We start from the raw sequence: 15807 nt of genomic DNA on the forward strand, positions 1-15807 counted from the left end.
CAGTCCATGCCACGACTACAGTTCCCAGAATGCACGTTGGTGGTAAGTACAGCAGCAGGATCTCTTTCGCTACAGTGAGCGCTGAAAAATTGCCTCGCAAAAAGTGGGGCCGTGTAGCAGCTGGTGTCCCCTTTAAAATACAGTGTTAAGGCGTCCCTTCAGTCCTCAACGCCTCAACCTCAATACACGAAACAAGCCGGGTCGTGAAGAGAGTGTATTCATCCCTCTTCCCCGTGCAGTCAGGGGCTGCATTGACAGCGGCCACTTGCCAGGCCCGTTCTTGAGGTGGTCCTGGGGGAATTCAATACCTTGAAACACACAGTCAATTTGCCAGCGAAACCCCAGGACACTTGTAAGGCGGGTCCTTGTATCGCGCTCCTGGCAGGCGCGAAAACATATCCAAAAACGATCACCCATTCAAACCAATCCAAGGACACAGCGGGTTACTTGTCGGGAAGCCTTTATTCACAGGTAACAGCTAGGCATAATGCATTTCGGCATATCGCCTTCCTCAGATGCCGCTCGTTTACCTAGGTTCCACCTTCTCCCACTTTTGAATTTGCTGTGGCACTCCCATTGGAGGGAGATCAGCTGACCCTGTTGCTCAGGGCCACTGCAGTCCATGCCATGACTACAGTTCCCAGAATGCACGTTGGTGGTAAGTACAGCAGCAGGATCTCTTTCGCTACAGTGAGCGCTGAAAAATTGCCTCGCAAAAAGTGGGGCCGTGTAGCAGATGGTGTCCCCTTTAAAATACAGTGTTAAGGCGTTTCTTGAGTCCCCAACGCCTCAACCTCAATACACGAAACAAGCCGGGTCGCGAAGAGAGTGTAATCATCCCTCTTCCCCGTGCAGTCAGGGGCTGCATTGACAGCGGCCACTTGCCAGGCCCGTTCTTGAGGTGGTCCTGGGGGAATTCAATACCTTGAAACACACTGTCACTTTGCCAGCGAAACCCCATATACAGATAGATAGATAGATAGATATGTCCAACTTCGATATGTATCTTGTCTCTAAATGTCTAAGCTTAGCTTCCCGGTTGCCACCTCTTATTTGAGCTGGTACTGCATCAATAATAAAATACTTCAGATGTTTAAGATTGCTATTATGGAATTCTTTCAAATGTCTTGCAACCGGGTAACTGGAGTCATTATTGACAATGGGCCTTATGTGCTGTAGTATCCTCTTGTGTGCAGCTAACTTGGTGCTACATATGTACTGTAGGTTGCAGCTGCATTCCAACAGGTAGACTGCATAATCTGTTTTAGAGGCTAAGTGCTTGTCAATCACCTGCATTTTGTCATTGAATGGGGTTTGGTACGAAGATTTAGACCATATAAACAGGCTTTACAGCTTGAACATTTATAAAAGCCTTTTCTTGCTTTTAACCAGATCCCCGAATCCAGGTTCTCTGGACTACTCTTAACCAACACATTCCCCATTGATGCAGTCTTCCTATATGTAATAACTGGCATTTGTGGTAAGAGGCAGCCTGTTACTGGGTCGTCCAACACAATAGGCCAGTTACGTGTAATAATACCCCAACGTTGTTTTTCTTGCCTTGAGTATGATAAAATCAATCTCGTAGGTTCACTGGTTAAATCAAGGGCCTTACTAACTGCTTCTTGATGTTTTATATTATATTGCAGCAGATCTTGCCTGGCTCGCTTCCTAGACTTAATTATCGCGGCATCTTTGATCTCAGTTTTGTAACCTCTTGCTAGGAAACGTTCCTTACTTTCCAATTTTTTAACAGATAGGTCTACCTCATCACTACAAATCCATCTTATCCTTAGCATTTCCCCATATGGAATACTCTGTATGAGTTGCGTAGGATGCTATCTCATCGCATGCAACACTGTGTTTCCAACTGTAGGTTTCTGATACAAAGACATAGTTAGTTTATTGTCAAAGATCTGAACCTGCACATCTAAGAATGTCACCCTTTCTGCGCTGATGGATGAGGTAAAATTCAGATTAACATCATAGTCATTGATCTGTGAGATAAACTCAATAGCACTTTGCTCAGTGCCATACCAAATAATAAACAAATCATTGATGAACCTTAACCAGGTAATTACCTTTTCATGGTAGATATACTCAAATTGTTTTATGAGGACCAGCTCCTCCCACCAGCCAATGAATAAACATGCATAGCTGGGGGAGAAGTTGGCCCCTATTGCAACCCACTGTATTTGTTGATACATTTGGTTTTTAAAGAGGAACAGATTGTTTTCCAGACAAAGCAGTAACACACTGATTAACATTTTGTTATGTTCAGCATACTTTAATGGTCTACTGGCTAGAAAATGCTCCACAGCCCTGATACCATCATTATTTCTTATACATGTATGAAGTGATATCACATCCAGGGCTAATAAAAGATAACCAGACTTCCACTGTACGTTCACTATTTTGCGCAGGAAGTCGCTTGTGTCCTGTGTGTAGGATCTCAGATTGTTAACATGCTCTTGCAAGAAATAGTCAATATATCTTGACATATTTTCTAGGGGCCCATCACATGCTGATGTCATTTGAGATGTCAACAGTGATGTCATCAGTGATGTCACTGACCATGTCATGAATGATGCAATATGTGACATCATCAGCAGTGCATTGCGGGCGCGCGAGTTATAGTTAGCAGAACTAACTATAACGGAGGAATTTCTATGGTTTTGTACGAGTGAAATGGCCAGCTAACTATAACACCCCTGAAACCTATGTTTTTTTCTGTGAATTTCTAAGATTTTTTAAATGCTAATTTCTAACTATAACGTCTCTGAAACCTATGGTTTTTTTCAGTGAATTTCAAAGCTTTTTTAAATGCTAATTTCTAACTATAACATCTTTGAAACCTATGTTTTTTTCAGTGAATTTCAAAGGTTTTTTAAATGCTAATTTTTAAGTGTGATAGTAGTTATACCTATTTTTTTGTACTGATTTTCTACAGTTTTTTTAACTGTTTATTGATAAATATTTTATTCATTAAATAACATTATATATTTTTCTTAAAATTGCAAAACAAACATTTAAAAAAATTCAAACTGAAATATTGAATCATTTTTTTGTTTTTATTTTTTATTTTAATGTATTTAAATTAATTTCTTTTTTTTGTAAAAAATCCACATTTTTTTCGGAGTCGCGCACTCAAAGCGTACACATGGTGGGTGCGCGAATTCTAGCTGCCATTTTAGAAAAGTGGTGAAGGATCCGTGTACGGTGTGCGACGGCTGCGTGTTTTTCAGTTATATCATATACATTTAATATTATGTGATGTGCCCGATTGGTATGCGACCAGTTCGCGACTCCTGCTCCCGCGCATTCGCGACACATGCGCATTACGGTACGAGATGCTTGCGCGGTGGCGGGTCCCGCGTGACGTCATATACGTGCTGGGGCGTGCTGGGTGAGCGACTCCGACAAAAAAAAATTATGTTCCAAAATGATATGTATGTGTCTTTAATATACATATTAGGGCAAGAGATTATCTAAGATATTCATAAAAATAATATATTTGTACTTATGATAAACTTATATTATTTTTCAATATATTTTCGCGAAGTCAGGTGCGTGCATCGTGAGCGCAGAGACCCAGGTCAGCAGAGCTGCTCTAGAGCCAGAGACCCAGGTCAGCAGAGCTGCTCTAGAGGCCGAGAACCAGGTCAGCAGAGCTGCTGTAGAGCCAGAGAAACCAGGTAGGCAGAGCTGCTTTAGAGGGAGAGAACCAAGTCAGCAGAACTGCTTTAGTGACAGAGAACCAGGTCAGCAGAGCTGCTCTAGAGCCAGAGAACCAGGTCAGCAGAGCTGCTTTAGAGCCATAGAACCAGGTCAGCAGAGCTGCTCTAGAGGCAGAGAACCAAGTCAGCAGAGCTGCTTTAGAGCCAGAGAACCAGGTCAGCAGAGCTCTTTAGAGGGAGAGAACCAGGTCAGCAGAGCTGCTCTAGAGCCAGAGAACGGGGTCAGCAGAACTGCTTTAGAGCCATAGAACCAGGTCAGCAGAGCTGCTTTAGAGCCAGAGAACCAGGTCAGCAGAGTTGCTCTAGAGGCTGAGAACCAGGTCAGCAGAGCTGCTTTAGAGGGAGAGAACCAGGTCAGCAGAGCTGCTTTAGAACCAGAGAACCATGTCATCAGAGCTGCTCTAGAGCCAGAGAAACCAGGTCAGCAGAGCTGCTTTAGAGGGAGAGAACCAGGCCAGCAGAGCTGCTTTAGAGCCAGAGAACCAGATCAGCAGAGCTGCTCTAGAGCCAGAGAACCAGGTCAGCAGAGCTGCTTTAGAGCCATAGAACCAGGTCAGCAGAGCTGCTCTGGAGGCAGAGAACCAGGTCAGCAGAGCTGATATAGAGGGAGAGAACCAGGTCAGCAGAGCTGATATAGAGGGAGAGAACCAGGTCAGCAGAGCTGCTTTAGAGCCAGAGAACCAGGTCAGCAGAGCTGCTCTAGAGCCAGAGAACCAGGTCAGCAGAGCTGCTTTAGAGCCAGAGAACCAGGTCAGCAGAGCTGCTTTAGAGCCAGAGAACCAGGTCAGCAGAGCTGCTTTAGAGCCAGACAACCAGGTCAGCAGAGCTGCTCTAGAGCCTAAGAACCAGGTCAGTAGAGCTGCTCTAGAGCCAGAGAACCAGGTCAGCAGAGCTGCTGTAGAGCCAAAGAAACCAGGTCAGTAGAGCTGCTTTAGAGCGAGAGAACGAGGTCAGCAGAGCTGCTTTAGAGCCAAGGGACCAGGTCAGTAGAGCTGCTCTAGAGCCCGAGAACCAGGTCAGCAGAGCTGCTGTAGAGCCACAGAAACCAGGTCAGCAGAACTGCTTTAGAGCCAGCGAACCAGGCCAGCAGAGCGGCTTTAGAGCCAGAGAACAAAGTCAGCAGACCTGCTCTAGAGCCAGAGAACCAAGTCAGCAGAGCTGCTTTAGAGCCATAGAACCGGGTCAGCAGAGCTGCTTTAGAGCCAGAGAACCAGGTCAGCACAGCTGTTCTAGAGCCTCAGAACCAGGTCAGCAGAGCTGCTCTAGAGCCAGAGAACCAGGTCAGCAGAGCTGCTGTAGAGCCAAAGAAACCATGTCAGTAGAGCTGCTTTAGAGGGAGAGAACCAGTTCAGCAGAGCTTCTCTAGGGGGAGAGAACCAGGTCAGCAGAGCTGCTCTAGAGCCAGAGAACCATGTCAGCAGAACTGCTTTAGAGCCATAGAACCGGCTCAGCAGAGCTGCTTTAGAGCCAGAGAACCAGGTCAGCAGAGCTGTTGTACAGTCAGAGAACCAGATCAGCAGAGCTGCTCTGTAGCCTAAGAACTAGGTCAGCAGAGCTGCTCTAGAGCCAGAGAACCAGGTCAGCAGACCTGCTGTAGAGGCAGAGAAACCAGGTCAGCAGAGCTGCTTTAGAGGGAGAGAACCAGGTCAGCAGAGCTGCTTTAGAGCCAGAGAACCAGGTCAGCAGAGCTGCTCTAGCTGACACTGACTGACTGACACTGACTGATTGACACTGACTGACTGACACTGACTGACTGACTGACACTGATTGACTGAAACTGACTGACTGACACTGACTGACACTGATTGACTGACACTGATTGACTGACACTGACTGACTGACTGACACTGACTGACTGACACTGATTGACTGACACTGACTGACTGACACTGACTGACTGACACTGACTGACTACTCTCTACTACTCTACTTACTCTCTACTACTCTCTAGTACTCTCTCTCTACTACTCACTCTCTACAACTCTCTACTACTCCCTCTCTACTACTCCCTCTCTACTACTCACTCTCTACTACTCTCACTCTACTACTCACTCTCTACAACTCTCTACTACTCACTCTCTACTACTCTACTACTCACTCTCTACTACTCACTCTCTACTACTCACTCTACTACTCTCTACTACTCTCTACTACTCACTCTACTACTCTCTACTTCTCTCTACCACTCACTCTCTGCTACTCTACCACTGACTCTCTACTACTCTCTACTACTCACTCTCTACTACTCACTCTACTACTCTCTACTACTCACTCTCTACTACTCTCTCTCTACTACTCACTCTCTACTACTCTCTACTACTGACTCTCTACTTCTCACTCTTTACTACTCTCTACTACTCACTCTCTACTACTCTCTACTACTGATTCTCTACTACTGACTCTCTACTACTGACTCTCTACTACTGACTCTCTACTACTCACTCTCCACTACTCACTCTCTACTACTCGCTCTCAACTACTTTCTCTACTACTCACTCTCTACTACTCTACTACTCTCTCTACTTCTCACTCTCTACTACTCTCTCTACTTTTCACTCTCTACTACTCTCTACTACTCACTCTCTACTACTCACTACTACTCACTCTACTACTCTCTACTACTCACTCTCTGCTAATCTCTCTACTGCTCTCTACTACTCACTCTCTACTCACTATTACTCACTCTCTACTCCCTACCTCTCTCTACCTCTCTCTCTACTACACTCTACCTCTCTACCGCTACCTCTCTACCGCTACCTCTCTACCTCTACATCTCTACCTCTACACCTCTACCTCTCTACCTCTCTCTACACGCACACATATGCACATATATATATGCAAATATATGCATATGCATTTATATATATGTATATATATTATCTACTGGCGGTCGCCAGTAGATAGTTATAGTTAGGACCGTGTTTCCATAGGAAATCCGCAACATTCTATTTGGAATAACTTTGGCGCCGATTGACGAATCCTCGCGAAATTCTCAAAATAGGTGGGGCGCTCCGCTCCTTCCCTGAAAGTCTCGGGGGGATTCGTCAAGCGGGGGCTGAGAAAAAGGGGGGGTCCCAAAACGCGTTTTCCCTATGCATTTTTCCATAGGACCTTTAGTCCGAGCTACAGCCCGAACGGCTGAACAGAATTACTTGACATTTGGCAGAGAGGTAGCCCTCAGGTCAGGGATGTGCCTTTTGAAGGTCTCGTGTAAATCTGTTCAGTATTTCCTGAGAAAATAGCATTTAAATCAATATATATATATATCTATAGGCGCGCTCCGAGCGCGTACCGTAAGCTTACCGTACGCGCACGCCGCCGTGCGCGAGCGCGATTCTGATTGGTTGTTAGATCTTAGTAAACATTTGAATCGGTCAAAACCAGGAAGTGTCGGCCGCCATTTTTTCAGTCTGAGGGGCTGAAAAACAAAGGTGGAGAACGTGAAAAGGGGGCAGGGTGGACAGTTCCTGACCCCCTAGCCTTTGTCAGGGGGTCCCAGAAGGACCCCCAAGGTCAAAAATTAATTGTAATTGTTTTTCGAAAAATCGCAGAATGCGCGTACCGTGCGCGCACGGCAACATTTTTTTTTCAAAAAGGAGAGATTAAAAAAAAATAAAAAAAATTGTGAGGTAAGGTTGGCTCTTAAAAGAGCCGTTGTGTTAATACAGGGATAGAGGAAAGAAAGAATGGGAATATTATGAACATCTACAAACGTGCTGGTCTATCTTATTGTTAATAAGGGAAACACTGGTCTCCCCAAAAACAATAAGACCACAACACGTTGTACACCTCATTGAAACCCTCCGAAATCGAGGGTTAATGTCCAGAGGAGCTGAAGAAGGTGATGCTCCCACCTCAGAGGAAGGGCTCAGCTGAGCTGCCGATGATGTACTCGGCTGAGCTTCTGAGGTTGGGCTTCGGTGACTTACTGAAGAGTTTTCTTCAGTATGTCGAGCAAAGGTCCTGGGATGTTTATCCCTAATGTGTCTCATCATAGAGTGATTTCCAAAGGAATACTTCTTCCTTGGATTTCCTCTAGATAAAACACGGTCACAAAGTGTGCAAGTGACCAATGGAGCATTGACCTTTTTCTGCCCCTCTGGAAAAGTAAAATACTCCCACACAAAAGAATCCTTTTGTTTCCTCCTTCTCTGTCTGATGATGGTGCTGCTAGGCTCACTCTCAGAAGAGGACTGCTGCTCTGCCATTGTATCTCAATGTCAATTCAGCTCCTTCTCCTAGGGGATCTCAAGCAGTAATGAGGGGAATGGGTGTGGTGTTGGAAGTTTCTGGAACTGAAAGTAGTTTTAACCAATAAAAAGTGTTCTTTGTGGATCACATGACCTACCGTGCGCGCTCCGTAAGCTTACTCTACGCGCTCGTAAACAAGTACGCATGCGCAAACGTGACGTAAACATGTGCTTACGGAGCGCTTACGGAGCGCGTACGTAGGACGCACTCGCGCATGCGCATTACACGCACCCGCGTAACCGCGACATTGGTTCCGCGTACGTCACGTACGTATCACGTAAGCGCACTGTACTTATGACGTATGGAGCGCGTAGCGTCAGCTTACCGTATGCGCATCGTATCACGTAAGCGCACCGTACTTATGACGTACGGAGCGCGTAGCGTCAGCTTACCGTACGCGCACGGCAAAAAATCCATAAAAAAAAAAAATTTAAGTTTCAAGGGTTGCAGAAGATAATAACTGTGATGTACAACTGTATGTAAACATTAATTTAAAAAAAATTAACCATTCCATAATGCAGGATATAGTACATATATTATTTTATACATAGGTTGGATATTATTTTTTACCAAAAATCTCAAAAAAAAATTTGCATTTAAAAAACCTTTGAAATTCACTGAAAAAACCATAGGTTTCACACACGTTATAGTTAGGAATTAGCATTTAAAAAACCTTGCAAATTCACTGAAAAAACCATAGGTTTCACACATGTTATAGTTAGCAGGACATTTCACTTGTGAAAAACCAATGAAATTCCCCCGTTATAGTTAGTGCAGGCAACTATAACTCACGCGACCGCAATCCTCTGCTGATGACGTCAGATATTACATCACTGATGACATATGTGTTTTTCTGAAGAAAAAAAAAATTGTAATATATGTATAGCTAAAAATTAATGGAAGAAGACATGGGTAAATAAGTGTCTAAATACAGTGATGTAATATCTGACGTCATCAGCAGAGGATTGCGGTCGCGTGAGCTATAGTTGCCTGCACTAACTATAACGGGGGAATTTCATTGGTTTTTCACAAGTGAAATGTCCTGCTAACTATAACATGTGTGAAACCTATGGTTTTTTCAGTGAATTTGCAAGGTTTTTTAAATGCTAATTCCTAACTATAACGTGTGTGAAACCTATGGTTTTTTCAGTGATATATATATATATATATATATATATATATATATATACCTACATATAAACATATATATAATCTGCATATCTATATAATTACAAATATAAATTCATGCATACATATACATACATGCATACATATGCATGTTATGTACATGAAAGTTTGAAAAAAACTAATACAAGCAAAGCTAAAAAGCCACCTAATTACAAACAGAATTGCTTTAACGTAAACGAGGGCGAGACCTATTGCATTTTCAATGCTTGTTTACTTTGGTTCCATCAAGAAGGCATTCAGATGTGTCACACATTTGCCATAAATTCTGAATGTTAGCACTCTATTTGCTCATTAGATCACTGTAGTACAGCTACTGCTCACCAGGCTGCTGGTATTCAAAGTGCATGTTTCAGTCTGCATGTCAGAATTTGTTAACAAAATAGAAGAGGATTGAGAAGTCAAAATGTGCCCTCATTTTTCTTTCTGCAGCACTAATCATAATTTCTATTGCAAAATGAACCCCTCATTTTGTTCCTTTGCAAATGAAATGTTTTACGTGTTGCCACTTTTTTCCAATCAAGATGGCTTCAGGTATGCCATACTTTTGTCATAAGTAAGACTGTTAGCGCTCTAGTTGTTCTTTAGAACACTCTGGGACATTCTGTCATTGGGCTATACTTGGGCTACATCTGGATGATATTTGTGCTACATTTGGGCTCTTTTGTCTCTGGTGGCCATCTTGGGAGACTTATTTGTTATGAAGTTTCCTAATTTCCTCATTTACTACAGTCTCCTCAGTAGGAAATACTTTCAGTTTTTTACTTTGATTCCAATCAAGAAGGCATTCAGATGTGTCACACATTTGCCATAAATTCGGAATGTTAGCACTCTAGTTGCTTATTAGATCACTGTAGTAAAGCTACTGCTCACCAGGGAAGTCTGCTGCTGGTATCGAAAGTGCATGTTTCAGTCTGCATGTCAGAATATTTTAATGAAATAGAAGAAGATTTGAGAAGTCACTCAAAATGTGCCCTAATTTTTCTTTTTTCAGCACTAATCATAATTTCTATGGCAAAATGAACCACCTCATTATGTTCCTTTTAAATTAAACTACTCACTCTCTACTACTCACTCGCTACTACTCTCTACTACTCACTATCTACTACTCTCTCTCTACTGCTCTCTCTCTACTACTCGCTCTCTACTACTAGCTCTCTACTACTCTCTACTACTCACTCTCTACTACTCTCTACTACTCTCTCTCCACTACTCACTCTCTACTACTCTCTACTAATGACTCTCCTACTCTATACTACTCTCTTTACTACTCTCTCTCTACTACTCAGTCTTTACTGCTCGCTCTACTACTCTCTCTACTACTCTCTCTACTACTCTCACTCTCTACTACTCTCTCTCTCCTACTCTCTACTCTACTACTCACTCTCTACTACTCACTCTCTACTACTCACTCTCTACTACTCACTCTCTACTACTCTCTACTACTCACTCTCTACTACTCACTCTCTACTACTCTCTCTACTACTCACGCTCTACTACTCTCTACTACTCACTCTCTACTATACACTCTCTACTACTTGCTCTCTACTACTCGCTCTCTACTACTCTCTATTACTCACTCTACTACTCACTCTCTTCTACTCCCTACTACTCACTCTACTACTCACTCTCTACTACTCACTCTCTACTACTCCACTACTCTCTACTACTCACTCTTTACTATTCACTCTCTACTATTCACTCTCAACTACTCTCTACTACTCACTCTCTACTACTCTCTACTACTCTCTCTCTACTACTCTCTGCTATTTACTCTACTACTCACTCTCTACAACTCTCTACTACTCACTCTCTACTACTCACTCTCTACTACTCTCTACTACTCACTCTCTACTACTCTCTACTACTCACTCTCTACTACTCTCTACTACTCACTCTCTACTACTCACTCTCTACTACTCACTCTCTACTACTCACGCTCTACTACTCTCTACTACTCACTACTATACACTCTCTACTACTTGCTCTCTACTACTCGCTCTCTACTACTCTCTATTACTCACTCTACTACTCACTCTCTTCTACTCACTCTACTACTCACTCTACTACTCACTCTCTACTACTCTCTACTACTCCACTACTCTCTACTACTCACTCTTTACTACTCACTCTCTACTATTCACTCTCAACTACTCTCTACTACTCACTCTCTACTACTCTCTACTACTCTCTCTCTACTACTCTCTCTCTACTACTCTCTGCTATTTACTCTACTACTCACTCTCTACTACTCTCTACTACTCACTCTCTACTACTCTCTACTACTCACTCTACTACTCACTCTCTACTACTCTCTTCTACTCTCTCTCTGCTACTCACTCTCTACTACTCAATCTCTACAACTCACTTTCTACTACTCACTCTCTACTACCCACTCTCTACTACTCTCTACTACTCACACTCTACTACTCACACTCTACTACTCACTCTCTGCTACTCTCTCTACTACTCTCTACTACTCACTCTCTACTCTCTACTCTCTGACTCATCCTCTACTCTCCACCTCTCTACCTCTCTCTACCTCTACCTCTCTACCTCTACACCTCTACCTCTACACCTCTACCTCTCTACCTCTCTCTACCGCTCTCTACACGCACACATATGCACATATATGCATATATATATGTATGTGTGTATATATATACATACATACATATATAAACATATATATAATCTGCATATATATATAAATACAAATATAAATGCATGCATACATATACATATACATATATGCATGATATGTACATGAAAGTTTGAAAAGCAAAGCTAAAGCCACCTTATTACAAACAGAATTGCTTTAACTTAAACAAGGGCGAGACCTATTGCATTTTCAATGCTTGTTTACTTTGGTTCCATCAAGAAGGCATTCAGATGTGTCACACATTTGCCATAAATTCTGAATGCTAGCACTCTAGTTGCTCATTAGATCACTGTTGTGAAGCTACTGCTCACCAGGGAAGTCTGCTGCTGGTATTCAAATTGCATGTTTCAGTCTGCATGTCAGAATATTTTAACCTCTTCGACGCCGATGATGGAACGGTTCCGTCATGCACGTCGGTTGGGCTGTGCTTATGACGGAACCGTTCCGTCATGGCCCCGCCCGCGCTCAGAACTTTCAGCACCGCGCGGGAATCCGCGCAGCGCTGAAGAGGTTAATGAAATAGAAGAGGATTTGAGAAGTCACTCAAAATGTGCCCTAATTTTTCTTTCTGCAGCACTACACATACTTTCTATGACAAAATGAACCCCCTCATTTTGTTCCTTTTTAAATTAAATGTTTTAAGAGTTACCACTTTATTCCAATCAAGATGGCTTCAGGTGTGCCATACGTTTGTCATAAGTAGGTCTGTTAGCGCTCTAGTTGTTCTTTAGAACACTCTGGGAAGCTGCAGTAGAACACAAAGGAATCAACTGACAGTCTCTGCCCTTGTTGGATGTACATTTTTTACTGAGAATGTCAGACTTCATTCTCACATGACTGAGAAAGATAATGTGAATTTACAGAAAATATGCTCCTAGTTTAGCTTATAGATCACCTTCCAAACCTCTGTGGGAAAAGCTTGAGAAAATAGTTTTCTCTCAAACATAGTTCATGATATCCCAGCAGAAGGCTTTTTCACATGGTAAAATCACCTTAGAACACACCACAATTCCTAAAATGAGTATGGTACCATCAACAAATGATTTATAATGTAACTAAAGTCTTAAAACCTTCTATTAACTGCAGTGCTTTTTAATGAGGTGCTATCATGTATATTGGTCCCAAGATGGCTGCCAACACTTCTTGGATGAAGTGCTGACAGCCAATCAGATCTCACGATGAGATGTGTGGTTAGGCTCCGCCCAGTTATATGTGTGATTTTACTTTTGATCTTCTCTGGAACTACTGAACGGATTTACACCATTTAACCAAAAGGCACGACTCTGAACCAAGAGCTACCCTTTTGCCAAATTTGGTGTAATTCCGTTCAGCAGTTCGGGCTGTAGCTGCGACTAAAGGTTCCTATGGAAAATTGCATGGGGAAAACATGTTTTAGGACCCCCCTTTTTTCTCAGCCTCCACTTAACGAATCTCCCTGAGACTTTCAGGATAGGAGCGGACCGGAGTGGGCCACGAGTTTTGAACATTTTGCAAAGATTCGTCAACTGGCGCCAAAGTTATTCCAAATGTTGCGGATTTCCTATGGATAATAGGTTCTAACTATAACTACCTACTGGCGACTGCCAGTAGGTAAAAAAAAAAAAAAACACACACACACACACACGCACACGCACACGCGCACACACCCCCCCCCTATATAATTCACTGAAAAAACCAAAGGTAACAACGACATTAAACTTAGGATCATCTTTTACCCACAAAAAACTATAGAAATTCGGCAGTCATAGTTAAACTTACAGTTATGCTTGTGTGAAGAAACTGTATTTTATGGCCTAAAGTTATTTAACAGTACGAGTTATATTTTTTAGATAAGTATAAATATCAATATGACTATAACTGCCGAATTTCTATGGTTTTATGTGGGTAAAAAGTGAACCTAACTATAATATCTCTTTAACCTTTGTTTTTTTCAGTGAATTTCTTTTTTTATATGTAAAGTAATATAGAATTACCGTACATTAATACAACGTTAATACAACAACCGCCAGGCACAGCCTTCGGCCAACCCCCCGCGGGGGTATGGTGTGTGAGTGGGTGAGATTCTTTTTTCCATTGGACTTTGGGTCCACTGGTACCCGTGAATAACCCACAGGTAACCATGGATCCATATCCTTAGATATCTATACATTTCTTTCTTTAATAACTTCCTAAATACTGAACATATTTATAACAAATTACAAAAACACATCTTTCTGAGATCTAGCTTTCTGCCAAATTTAGTGTAATTACGTTCAGTGGTTCAGGCTGTAGCCATGTCTAAAAACTGCAAAATCCCTCTAGACCGAACATGTGGAAAAAGTTTTGGGGGGACTCCCTTTTTCTTGGACCCACTTGATGTATCACTCTGAAACTCTACATTCACAACTTGGCAAACTAGGGCACATCATTTGGAAAATTTACTGAAGATTTGTCAAACAGCGCCAAAGTTAAAAGCAAAACAAAAAATGCTTCATGTTTTGGAAAAAGTGGTCCTAAATATAACTACCTACTGGCTATCCTCAGTAGGTAATACATAAATATATACATATACCTTACCGACCCCCAACGACTAAACCCCATCCACCCTAACCCCTAAAAATAACCTTGCCCCCAAATGCCCATTCACACCCTAAACCCTAAAATATCCTTGCCACCCAAATCCCCCTACTTGCCCTAAACCCTAAAAATACCCATGCCACCCAAATACCCCTACCCACTCTAAAACCTAAAAACACCCTATTCTTAGGGTTTAGAACGGGAAGGGGTATTTTGGGGGCAAAGGTACTTTTAGGGTTTAGAGTGGAGAAGTGTATTTGGGTGGCAAGGGTGTGTGTGTGTGTATGTATGTATATATATATATATATATATATATATATATATATATATATATATATATATATAAGATAGATAGATAGTTAGATATTTTTGTTTATACGTGCTTGCGAAATACTGACATTTTTGTGGCCAAAAGCATGCATGGTAAAGGTACGTGTGTGGTAACATTTTGCTTGTTAAAGACATGCGCTGCAAAGACTTCTGCATAGTTATGGATGCGTGGTAATGGTATTGTGCGTAACTGCCACGTTGTAAAGGCTGTTTCCTTTTAATAATCCACGATAAATCAGCTTCTGGGGATAAATAAAGCTAGAAAGCAGCCTCTTCTGTCAGAATTAACTTGTGAACAAAGTGTTTTGGAATTATCTTGCTCCATTTTAGTGTCATGTCTTTATTGGCTAAATAAACTAACTCCTCTGGTTCAGTTAGCTTATTGCTTTTTATTAATTTTAAAATAAGTACTAGCGATAATTGATTCTGGTCACTCACACAGTCAGGGTTAATTGAAAAATCAAGAACAAGGACTAATATCATCTGAAATTACAGTGAAATCGATAGTACTACCTTTGCCATTTCCATGGTAAGTCAGGAATAATGGTCTAGGCTTTGGAACTAAGGGCCATATTTATGACCCGGTTTGAGTCGCTCTTCCACCACGGAACATGGTATGAGAGCAATGCTAACCTTGTGTCAGATTTTTTGAGCCATGCAAAGCCACTTTGCGTGACTCTGTGTGGCTGAAAAAATCTGAGTAAAGTAACAGAGCTCAAATCGATGTGCTGCATTACTCTGCCCCTGGAAGGGCCTTTAATGGGTGTTGCACTGGTGTTCCTATGCAAATCATGTGGTTTTTGACGCACTCCCCCAGGTGAGGCATACCAAGGAGAAATATCTGTATTTCTCCTCATTACTTCCTTTTTCTTTGTGTGCTCCATTGTGCAGCACACATAGAAATAGTAATTTGCCTTTCGAGATTGTTTTTGTGCAGGAAATCCTGTATGTAAGGGCGCAAATGTGCCTGCATGGGCACTAGGCTGCCTTACGGCTCCAGCACAGACACAAAGATAGAATGCATCATATTCTTTTAAATATGGCTCATTCCTGCCCTTACCCTGTAATGCAGCGCATCTCAGCAAG

The sequence above is a fragment of the Triturus cristatus genome, chromosome 7, assembly GCF_964204655.1.
Source record: "Triturus cristatus chromosome 7, aTriCri1.1, whole genome shotgun sequence".
NCBI lineage: Eukaryota > Metazoa > Chordata > Amphibia > Caudata > Salamandridae > Triturus > Triturus cristatus.